Raw genomic sequence first — 12,732 nt, 5'->3', positions numbered from 1 at the left:
CCGAGAACAAGGAAAGAGTTGCAAAGCATTATTAAACGTCAGCGAAATTCCGAGAACAATGGAAGAGTTCTGAAGCATTTTTAAACTTCAGTGGAATTCCGAGAACAATGGAAGAGTTCCGAAGAATTTTTAAACGTCAGCGGAATTCCGAGAACAATGGAAGAGTACCGAAGCATTTTAAAACGTCATCGGAATTCCAAGAACAATGGAAGAGTTCCGAAGCATTTTTAAACTTCAGCAGAATTCCGAGAACAATGGAAGAGTTCCGAAGCATTTTTAAACTTCAACGGAATTTCGAGAACAATGGAAGAGTTCCGAAGCATTTTTAAACGTCAGCAGAATTCCGAGAACAATGTAAGAGTTCTGAAGCATTTTTAAACTTCAGCAGAATTCTGAGAGCAATGGAAGAGTTCCAAAGCATTTTTAAACGTCAGCGGAATTCTGAGAACAATGGAAGAGTTCTGAAGCATTTTTAAATTTCAGCGGAATTCCGAGAACAATGAAAGAGTTGCGAAGCATTATTAAACGTCAGCGGAATTCCGAGAACAATGGAAGAGTTCTGAAGCATTTTTAAACTTCAGCAGAATTCTGAGAACAATGGAAGAGTTTCGAAGCATTTTTAAACTTCAACGGAATTCCGAGAACAATGGAAGAGTTCCGAAGCATTTTTAATTGTCAGCGGAATTCCGAGAACAATGGAAGAGTTCCGAAGCATTTTTAAACATGAGCAGAATTACGAGAACAATGGAAGAGATTTTAAGCATTTTTAAACTTCAGCGGAATTCCGAGAACAATAGAAGAGTTCCGAAGCATTTTTAAACATGAGCAGAATTACGAGAACAATGGAAGAGATTTTAAGCATTTTTAAACTTCAGCGGAATTCCGAGAACAATACAAGATTTCCGAAGCATTTTTATATGTCAGCGGAATTCCGAGAACAATGGAAGAGTACCGAACAATTTTTAAACGTCAGCGGAATTCCGAGAACAATGGAAGAGTTCCGAAGCATTTTTAAATGTCAGCGGAATTCTGAGAACAATGGAAGAGTTCTGAAGCATTTTTAAACGTCAGCGGAATTTTGAAAACAATGGAAGATTTCCGAAGCATTTTTAAATGTCAGCGGAATTCCGAGAACAATGGAAGAGTTTCGATGCATTTTTAAACTTCAACGGAATTCCGAGAACAATGGAAGAGTTCCGAAGCATTTTTAAATGTCAGCGGAATTCCGAGAACAAGGAAAGAGTTGCGAAGCATTATTAAACGTCAGCGAAATTCCGAGAACAATGGAAGAGTTCTGAAGCATTTTTAAACTTCAGTGGAATTCCGAGAACAATGGAAGAGTTCCGAAGAATTTTTAAACGTCAGCGGAATTCCGAGAACAATGGAAGAGTACCGAAGCATTTTAAAACGTCATCGGAATTCCAAGAACAATGGAAGAGTTCCGAAGCATTTTTAAACGTCACAAGAATTCCGAGAACAATGGAAGAGTTCCGAAGCATTTTTAAACTTCAGCAGAATTCCGAGAACAATGGAAGAGTTCCAAAGCATTTTAAAAGTTCAGCAGAATTCCGAGAACAATTGAAGAGTTTCGAAGCATTTTTAAACTTCAACGGAATTCCGAGAACAATGGAAGAGTTCCGAAGCATTTTTAAACGTCAGCGGAATTCCGAGAACAAGGAAAGAGTTGCGAAGCATTATTAAACGTCAGCGAAATTCCGAGAACAATGGAAGAGTTCTGAAGCATTTTTAAACTTCAGCAGAATTCCGAGAACAGTGGAAGAGTTTCGAAGCATTTTTAAACTTCAACGGATATCCGAGAACAATGGAAGAGTTCAGAAGCATTTTTAAACGTCAGCGGAATTCCGAGAACAATGGAAGAGTTCCGAAGCATTTTTAAACGTCAGCAGAATTCTGAGAACAATGGAAAAGTTCTGAAGCATTTTTAAATGTCAGCGGAATTTTGAAAACAATGGAAGATTTCCGAAGCATTTTTGAACGTCAGCGGAATTCTGAGAACAATGGAAGAGTTCCTGAGCATTTTTAAACTTCAGCAGAATTCCGAGAACAATGGAAGAGTTCCGAAGCATTTTTAAACTTCAGCGGAATTCCGAGAACAATATAAGAGATTTTAAGCATTTTTAAACTTCAGCGGAATTCCGAGAACAATAGAAAAGTTCCGAAGCATTTTTAAAATTCACACGAATTCCGAGAATAATGGAAGAGTTCACATGAATTTTTAAACTTCAGCAGAATTCCTAGAACAATGGAAGAGTTCCGAAGCATTTTTAAACTTCAGTGGAATTCCGAGAACAATGGAAGAGTACCGAAGCATTTTAAAACGTCATCGGAATTCCGAGAACAATGGAAGAGTTCCGAAGCATTTTTAAACGTCAGCAGAATTCCGAGAAAAATGGAAGAGTACCGAAGCATTTTTAAACGTCAGCGGAATTCTGAGAACAATGGAAGAGTTTCGAAGCATTTTTAAACTTCAGCGGAATTCCGAGAACAATGGAAGAGTTCCGAAGCATTTTTAAACTTCAACGGAATTTTGAGAACAATGGAAGAGTTCCGAAGCATTTTTAAACGTCAGCAGAATTCCGAGAACAATGTAAGAGTTCTGAAGCATTTTTAAACTTCAGCAGAACTCTGAGAGCAATGGAAGAGTTCCAAAGCATTTTAAAAGTTCAGCAGAATTCCGAGAACAATTGAAGAGTTGCGAAGCATTTTTAAACGTCAGCGGAATGCCGAGAACAATGCAAGATTTCCGAAGCATTTTTATATGTCAGCGGAATTCCGAGAACAACGGAAGAGTACCGAAGCATTTTTAAATTTCAGCGGAATTCCGAGAACAATGAAAGAGTTGCGAAGCATTATTAAACGTCAGCGGAATTCCGAGAACAATGGAAGAGTTCTGAAGCATTTTTAAACTTCAGCAGAATTCTGAGAACAATGGAAGAGTTCTGAAGCATTTTTAAACTTCAGCAGAATTCTGAGAACAATGGAAGAGTTTCGAAGCATTTTTAAACTTCAACGGAATTCCGAGAACAATGGAAGAGTTCCGAAGCATTTTTAAACATCAGCGGAATTCCGAGAACAATGAAAGAGTTGCGAAGCATTATTAAACGTCAGCGGAATTCCGAGAACAATGGAAGAGTTGTGAAGCATTTTTAAACTTCAGCGGAATTACGAGAACAATGGAAGAGTTCCGAAGCATTTTTAAACATGAGCAGAATTACGAGAACAATGGAAGAGATTTTAAGCATTTTTAAACTTCAGCGGAATTCCGAGAACAATACAAGATTTCCGAAGCATTTTTATATGTCAGCGGAATTCCGAGAACAATGGAAGAGTACCGAACAATTTTTAAACGTCAGCGGAATTCCGAGAACAATGGAAGAGTTCCGAAGCATTTTTAAATGTCAGCGGAATTCTGAGAACAATGGAAGAGTTCTGAAGCATTTTTAAACGTCAGCGGAATTTTGAAAACAATGGAAGATTTCCGAAGCATTTTTAAATGTCAGCGGAATTCCGAGAACAATGGAAGAGTACCGAAGCATTTTTAAACGTCAGCGGAATTCCGAGAACAAGGAAAGAGTTGCGAAGCATTATTAAACGTCAGCGAAATTCCGAGAACAATGGAAGAGTTCTGAAGCATTTTTAAACTTCAGCAGAATTCCGAGAACAGTGGAAGAGTTTCGAAGCATTTTTAAACTTCAACGGAATTCCGAGAACAATGGAAGAGTTCAGAAGCATTTTTAAACGTCAGCGGAATTCCGAGAACAATGGAAGAGTTCCGAAGCATTTTTAAACGTCAGCAGAATTCTGAGAACAATGGAAAAGTTCTGAAGCATTTTTAAACGTCAGCGGAATTTTGAAAACAATGGAAGATTTCCGAAGCATTTTTGAACGTCAGCGGAATTCTGAGAACAATGGAAGAGTTCTGAAGCATTTTTAAACTTCAGCAGAATTCCAAGAACAATGGAAGAGTTCTGAAGCATTTTTAAACTTCAGCAGAATTCTGAGAGCAATGGAAGAGTTCCAAAGCATTTTAAAAGTTCAGCAGAATTCCGAGAACAATTGAAGAGTTGCGAAGCATTTTTAAACGTCAGCGGAATGCCGAGAACAATGCAAGATTTCCGAAGCATTTTTATATGTCAGCGGAATTCCGAGAACAAAGGAAGAGTACCGAAGCATTTTTAAATTTCAGCGGAATTCCGAGAACAATGAAAGAGTTGCGAAGCATTATTAAACGTCAGCGGAATTCCGAGAACAATGGAAGAGTTCTGAAGCATTTTTAAACTTCAGCAGAATTCTGAGAACAATGGAAGAGTTTCGAAGCATTTTTAAACTTCAACGGAATTCCGAGAACAATGGAAGAGTTCCGAAGCATTTTTAAACGTCAGCGGAATTCCGAGAACAATGAAAGAGTTGCGAAGCATTATTAAACGTCAGCGGAATTCCGAGAACAATGGAAGAGTTGTGAAGCATTTTTAAACTTCAGCGGAATTACGAGAACAATGGAAGAGTTCCGAAGCATTTTTAAACATGAGCAGAATTACGAGAACAATGGAAGAGATTTTAAGCATTTTTAAACTTCAGCGGAATTCCGAGAACAATACAAGATTTCCGAAGCATTTTTATATGTCAGCGGAATTCCGAGAACAATGGAAGAGTACCGAACAATTTTTAAACGTCAGCGGAATTCCGAGAACAATGGAAGAGTTCCGAAGCATTTTTAAATGTCAGCGGAATTCTGAGAACAATGGAAGAGTTCTGAAGCATTTTTAAACGTCAGCGGAATTTTGAAAACAATGGAAGATTTCTGAAGCATTTTTATATGTCAGTGGAATTCCGAGAACAATGGAAGAGTACCGAAGCATTTTTAAACGTCAGCGGAATTCCGAGAACAAGGAAAGAGTTGCGAAGCATTATTAAACGTCAGCGAAATTCCGAGAACAATGGAAGAGTTCTGAAGCATTTTTAAACTTCAGCAGAATTCCGAGAACAGTGGAAGAGTTTCGAAGCATTTTTAAACTTCAACGGAATTCCGAGAACAATGGAAGAGTTCAGAAGCATTTTTAAACGTCAGCGGAATTCCGAGAACAATGGAAGAGTTCCGAAGCATTTTTAAACGTCAGCAGAATTCTGAGAACAATGGAAAAGTTCTGAAGCATTTTTAAACGTCAGCGGAATTTTGAAAACAATGGAAGATTTCCGAAGCATTTTTGAACGTCAGCGGAATTCTGAGAACAATGGAAGAGTTCTGAAGCATTTTTAAACTTCAGCAGAATTCCGAGAACAATGGAAGAGTTCCGAAGCATTTTTAAACTTCAGCAGAATTCCGAGAACAATATAAGAGATTTTAAGCATTTTTAAACTTCAGCGGAATTCCGAGAACAATAGAAAGGTTCCGAAGCATTTTTAAAATTCACACGAATTCCTAGAATAATGGAAGAGTTCACATGAATTTTTAAACTTCAGCAGAATTCCTAGAACAATGGAAGAGTTCCGAAGCATTTTTAAACTTCAGTGGAATTCCGAGAACAATGGAAGAGTTCCGAAGAATTTTTAAACGTCAGCGGAATTCCGAGAACAATGGAAGAGTACCGAAGCAATTTAAAACGTCATCGGAATTCCGAGAACAATGGAAGAGTTCCGAAGCATTTTTAAACGTCAGAAGAATTCCGAGAACAATGGAAGAGTACCGAAGCATTTTTAAACGTCAGCGGAATTCTGAGAACAATGGAAGGGTTCCGAAGCATTTTTAAACTTCAGCAGAATTCCGAGAACAATGGAAGAGTTCCGAAGCATTTTTAAACTTCAACGGAATTTCGAGAACAATGGAAGAGTTCCGAAGCATTTTTAAACGTCAGCAGAATTCCGAGAACAATGTAAGAGTTCTGAAGCATTTTTAAACTTCAGCAGAATTCTGAGAGCAATGGAAGAGTTCCAAAGCATTTTAAAAGTTCAGCATAATTCCGAGAACAATTGAAGAGTTCCGAAGCATTTTTAAACGTCAGCGGAATGCCGAGAACAATGCAAGATTTCCGAAGCATTTTTATATGTCAGCGGAATTCCGAGAACAAAGGAAGAGTACCGAAGCATTTTTAAACGTCAGCGGAATTCTGAGAACAATGGAAGAGTTCTGAAGCATTTTTAAATTTCAGCGGAATTCCGAGAACAATGAAAGAGTTGCGAAGCATTATTAAACGTCAGCGGAATTCCGAGAACAATGGAAGAGTTCTGAAGCATTTTTAAACTTCAGCAGAATTCTGAGAACAATGGAAGAGTTTCGAAGCATTTTTAAACTTCAACGGAATTCCGAGAACAATGAAAGAGTTGCGAAGCATTTTTATATGTCAGTGGAATTCCGAGAACAAAGGAAGAGTACCGAAGCATTTTTAAACGTCAGCGGAATTCCGAGAACAATGAAAGAGTTGCGAAGCATTATTAAACGTCAGCGGAATTCCGAGAACAATTGAAGAGTTCCGAAGCATTTTTAAACGTCAGCGGAATGCCGAGAACAATGCAAGATTTCCGAAGCATTTTTATATGTCAGCGGAATTCCGAGAACAAAGGAAGAGTACCGAAGCATTTTTAAACGTCAGCGGAATTCTGAGAACAATGGAAGAGTTCCGAAGCATTTTTAAATTTCAGCGGAATTCCGAGAACAATGAAAGAGTTGCGAAGCATTATTAAACGTCAGCGGAATTCCGAGAACAATGGAAGAGTTCTGAAGCATTTTTAACCTTCAGCAGAATTCTGAGAACAATGGAAGAGTTTCGAAGCATTTTTAAACTTCAACGGAATTCCGAGAACAATGGAAGAGTTCCGAAGCATTTTTAATTGTCAGCGGAATTCCGAGAACAATGGAAGAGTTCCGAAGCATTTTTAAACATGAGCAGAATTACGAGAACAATGGAAGAGATTTTAAGCATTTTTAAACTTCAGCGGAATTCCGAGAACAATAGAAGAGTTCCGAAGCATTTTTAAACATGAGCAGAATTACGAGAACAATGGAAGAGATTTTAAGCATTTTTAAACTTCAGCGGAATTCCGAGAACAATACAAGATTTCCGAAGCATTTTTATATGTCAGCGGAATTCCGAGAACAATGGAAGAGTACCGAACAATTTTTAAACGTCAGCGGAATTCCGAGAACAATGGAAGAGTTCCGAAGCATTTTTAAATGTCAGCGGAATTCTGAGAACAATGGAAGAGTTCTGAAGCATTTTTAAACGTCAGCGGAATTTTGAAAACAATGGAAGATTTCCGAAGCATTTTTAAATGTCAGCGGAATTCCGAGAACAATGGAAGAGTTTCGATGCATTTTTAAACTTCAACGGAATTCCGAGAACAATGGAAGAGTTCCGAAGCATTTTTAAATGTCAGCGGAATTCCGAGAACAAGGAAAGAGTTGCGAAGCATTATTAAACGTCAGCGAAATTCCGAGAACAATGGAAGAGTTCTGAAGCATTTTTAAACTTCAGTGGAATTCCGAGAACAATGGAAGAGTTCCGAAGAATTTTTAAACGTCAGCGGAATTCCGAGAACAATGGAAGAGTACCGAAGCATTTTAAAACGTCATCGGAATTCCAAGAACAATGGAAGAGTTCCGAAGCATTTTTAAACGTCACAAGAATTCCGAGAACAATGGAAGAGTATCGAAGCATTTTTAAACGTCAGCGGAATTCTGAGAACAATGGAAGAGTTCCGAAGCATTTTTAAACTTCAGCAGAATTCCGAGAACAATGGAAGAGTTCCAAAGCATTTTAAAAGTTCAGCAGAATTCCGAGAACAATTGAAGAGTTTCGAAGCATTTTTAAACTTCAACGGAATTCCGAGAACAATGGAAGAGTTCCGAAGCATTTTTAAACGTCAGCGGAATTCCGAGAACAAGGAAAGAGTTGCGAAGCATTATTAAACGTCAGCGAAATTCCGAGAACAATGGAAGAGTTCTGAAGCATTTTTAAACTTCAGCAGAATTCCGAGAACAGTGGAAGAGTTTCGAAGCATTTTTAAACTTCAACGGATATCCGAGAACAATGGAAGAGTTCAGAAGCATTTTTAAACGTCAGCGGAATTCCGAGAACAATGGAAGAGTTCCGAAGCATTTTTAAACGTCAGCAGAATTCTGAGAACAATGGAAAAGTTCTGAAGCATTTTTAAATGTCAGCGGAATTTTGAAAACAATGGAAGATTTCCGAAGCATTTTTGAACGTCAGCGGAATTCTGAGAACAATGGAAGAGTTCCTGAGCATTTTTAAACTTCAGCAGAATTCCGAGAACAATGGAAGAGTTCCGAAGCATTTTTAAACTTCAGCGGAATTCCGAGAACAATATAAGAGATTTTAAGCATTTTTAAACTTCAGCGGAATTCCGAGAACAATAGAAAAGTTCCGAAGCATTTTTAAAATTCACACGAATTCCGAGAATAATGGAAGAGTTCACATGAATTTTTAAACTTCAGCAGAATTCCTAGAACAATGGAAGAGTTCCGAAGCATTTTTAAACTTCAGTGGAATTCCGAGAACAATGGAAGAGTACCGAAGCATTTTAAAACGTCATCGGAATTCCGAGAACAATGGAAGAGTTCCGAAGCATTTTTAAACGTCAGCAGAATTCCGAGAAAAATGGAAGAGTACCGAAGCATTTTTAAACGTCAGCGGAATTCTGAGAACAATGGAAGAGTTTCGAAGCATTTTTAAACTTCAGCGGAATTCCGAGAACAATGGAAGAGTTCCGAAGCATTTTTAAACTTCAACGGAATTTTGAGAACAATGGAAGAGTTCCGAAGCATTTTTAAACGTCAGCAGAATTCCGAGAACAATGTAAGAGTTCTGAAGCATTTTTAAACTTCAGCAGAACTCTGAGAGCAATGGAAGAGTTCCAAAGCATTTTAAAAGTTCAGCAGAATTCCGAGAACAATTGAAGAGTTGCGAAGCATTTTTAAACGTCAGCGGAATGCCGAGAACAATGCAAGATTTCCGAAGCATTTTTATATGTCAGCGGAATTCCGAGAACAACGGAAGAGTACCGAAGCATTTTTAAATTTCAGCGGAATTCCGAGAACAATGAAAGAGTTGCGAAGCATTATTAAACGTCAGCGGAATTCCGAGAACAATGGAAGAGTTCTGAAGCATTTTTAAACTTCAGCAGAATTCTGAGAACAATGGAAGAGTTCTGAAGCATTTTTAAACTTCAGCAGAATTCTGAGAACAATGGAAGAGTTTCGAAGCATTTTTAAACTTCAACGGAATTCCGAGAACAATGGAAGAGTTCCGAAGCATTTTTAAACGTCAGCGGAATTCCGAGAACAATGAAAGAGTTGCAAAGCATTATTAAACGTCAGCGGAATTCCGAGAACAATGGAAGAGTTGTGAAGCATTTTTAAACTTCAGCGGAATTACGAGAACAATGGAAGAGTTCCGAAGCATTTTTAAACATGAGCAGAATTACGAGAACAATGGAAGAGATTTTAAGCATTTTTAAACTTCAGCGGAATTCCGAGAACAATACAAGATTTCCGAAGCATTTTTATATGTCAGCGGAATTCCGAGAACAATGGAAGAGTACCGAACAATTTTTAAACGTCAGCGGAATTCCGAGAACAATGGAAGAGTTCCGAAGCATTTTTAAATGTCAGCGGAATTCTGAGAACAATGGAAGAGTTCTGAAGCATTTTTAAACGTCAGCGGAATTTTGAAAACAATGGAAGATTTCCGAAGCATTTTTAAATGTCAGCGGAATTCCGAGAACAATGGAAGAGTACCGAAGCATTTTTAAACGTCAGCGGAATTCCGAGAACAAGGAAAGAGTTGCGAAGCATTATTAAACGTCAGCGAAATTCCGAGAACAATGGAAGAGTTCTGAAGCATTTTTAAACTTCAGCAGAATTCCGAGAACAGTGGAAGAGTTTCGAAGCATTTTTAAACTTCAACGGAATTCCGAGAACAATGGAAGAGTTCAGAAGCATTTTTAAACGTCAGCGGAATTCCGAGAACAATGGAAGAGTTCCGAAGCATTTTTAAACGTCAGCAGAATTCTGAGAACAATGGAAAAGTTCTGAAGCATTTTTAAACGTCAGCGGAATTTTGAAAACAATGGAAGATTTCCGAAGCATTTTTGAACGTCAGCGGAATTCTGAGAACAATGGAAGAGTTCTGAAGCATTTTTAAACTTCAGCAGAATTCCGAGAACAATGGAAGAGTTCCGAAGCATTTTTAAACTTCAGCAGAATTCCGAGAACAATATAAGAGATTTTAAGCATTTTTAAACTTCAGCGGAATTCCGAGAACAATAGAAAGGTTCCGAAGCATTTTTAAAATTCACACGAATTCCTAGAATAATGGAAGAGTTCACATGAATTTTTAAACTTCAGCAGAATTCCTAGAACAATGGAAGAGTTCCGAAGCATTTTTAAACTTCAGTGGAATTCCGAGAACAATGGAAGAGTTCCGAAGAATTTTTAAACGTCAGCGGAATTCCGAGAACAATGGAAGAGTACCGAAGCATTTTAAAACGTCATCGGAATTCCGAGAACAATGGAAGAGTTCCGAAGCATTTTTAAACGTCAGAAGAATTCCGAGAACAATGGAAGAGTACCGAAGCATTTTTAAACGTCAGCGGAATTCTGAGAACAATGGAAGGGTTCCGAAGCATTTTTAAACTTCAGCAGAATTCCGAGAACAATGGAAGAGTTCCGAAGCATTTTTAAACTTCAACGGAATTTCGAGAACAATGGAAGAGTTCCGAAGCATTTTTAAACGTCAGCAGAATTCCGAGAACAATGTAAGAGTTCTGAAGCATTTTTAAACTTCAGCAGAATTCTGAGAGCAATGGAAGAGTTCCAAAGCATTTTAAAAGTTCAGCATAATTCCGAGAACAATTGAAGAGTTCCGAAGCATTTTTAAACGTCAGCGGAATGCCGAGAACAATGCAAGATTTCCGAAGCATTTTTATATGTCAGCGGAATTCCGAGAACAAAGGAAGAGTACCGAAGCATTTTTAAACGTCAGCGGAATTCTGAGAACAATGGAAGAGTTCTGAAGCATTTTTAAATTTCAGCGGAATTCCGAGAACAATGAAAGAGTTGCGAAGCATTATTAAACGTCAGCGGAATTCCGAGAACAATGGAAGAGTTCTGAAGCATTTTTAAACTTCAGCAGAATTCTGAGAACAATGGAAGAGTTTCGAAGCATTTTTAAACTTCAACGGAATTCCGAGAACAATGAAAGAGTTGCGAAGCATTTTTATATGTCAGTGGAATTCCGAGAACAAAGGAAGAGTACCGAAGCATTTTTAAACGTCAGCGGAATTCCGAGAACAATGAAAGAGTTGCGAAGCATTATTAAACGTCAGCGGAATTCCGAGAACAATTGAAGAGTTCCGAAGCATTTTTAAACGTCAGCGGAATGCCGAGAACAATGCAAGATTTCCGAAGCATTTTTATATGTCAGCGGAATTCTGAGAACAAAGGAAGAGTACCGAAGCATTTTTAAACGTCAGCGGAATTCTGAGAACAATGGAAGAGTTCCGAAGCATTTTTAAATTTCAGCGGAATTCCGAGAACAATGAAAGAGTTGCGAAGCATTATTAAACGTCAGCGGAATTCCGAGAACAATGGAAGAGTTCTGAAGCATTTTTAACCTTCAGCAGAATTCTGAGAACAATGGAAGAGTTTCGAAGCATTTTTAAACTTCAACGGAATTCCGAGAACAATGGAAGAGTTCCGAAGCATTTTTAATTGTCAGCGGAATTCCGAGAACAATGGAAGAGTACCGAAGCATTTTAAAACGTCATCGGAATTCCGAGAACAATGGAAGAGTTCCGAAGCTTTTTTAAACTTCAGCGGAATGACGAGAACAATGGAAGAGTTCCGAAGCATTTTTAAACATGAGCAGAATTACGAGAACAATGGAAGAGATTTTAAGCATTTTTAAACTTCAGCGGAATTCCGAGAACAATAGAAGAGTTCCGAAGCATTTTTAAACATGAGCAGAATTACGAGAACAATGGAAGAGATTTTAAGCATTTTTAAACTTCAGCGGAATTCCGAGAACAATACAAGATTTCCGAAGCATTTTTATATGTCAGCGGAATTCCGACAACAATGGAAGAGTACCGAACAATTTTTAAACGTCAGCGGAATTCCGAGAACAATGGAAGAGTTCCGAAGCATTTTTAAATGTCAGCGGAATTCTGAGAATAATGGAAGAGTTCTGAAGCATTTTTAAACTTCAGCAGAATTCCGAGAACAGTGGAAGAGTTTCGAAGCATTTTTAAACTTCAACGGAATTCCGAGAACAATGGAAGAGTTCAGAAGCATTTTTAAACATGAGCAGAATTCCGAGAACAATGAAAGAGTTGCGAAGCATTATTAAACGTCAGCGGAATTCCGAGAACAATGGAAGAGTTCTGAAGCATTTTTAAACGTCAGCGGAATTTTGAAAACAATGGAAGATTTCCGTAGCATTTTTAAACGTCAGCGGAATTCCGAGAACAACGGAAGAGTACCGAAGCATTTTTAAATTTCAGCGGAATTCCGAGAACAATGAAAGAGTTGCGAAGCATTATTAAACGTCAGCGGAATTCCGAGAACAATGGAAGAGTTCTGAAGCATTTTTAAACTTCAGCAGAATTCTGAGAACAATGGAAGAGTTCTGAAGCATTTTTAAACTTCAGCAGAATTCTGAGAACAATGGAAGAGTTTCGAAGCATTTTTAAACTTCA

Source organism: Phyllobates terribilis, unplaced genomic scaffold, assembly GCF_046119375.1.
Source record: "Phyllobates terribilis strain yellow unplaced genomic scaffold, ASM4611937v1 Scaffold_22__1_contigs__length_20350403, whole genome shotgun sequence".
NCBI lineage: Eukaryota > Metazoa > Chordata > Amphibia > Anura > Dendrobatidae > Phyllobates > Phyllobates terribilis.
The sequence above is the reverse complement of the archived record's forward strand: the minus strand, read 5'-3'. Positions refer to the sequence as shown.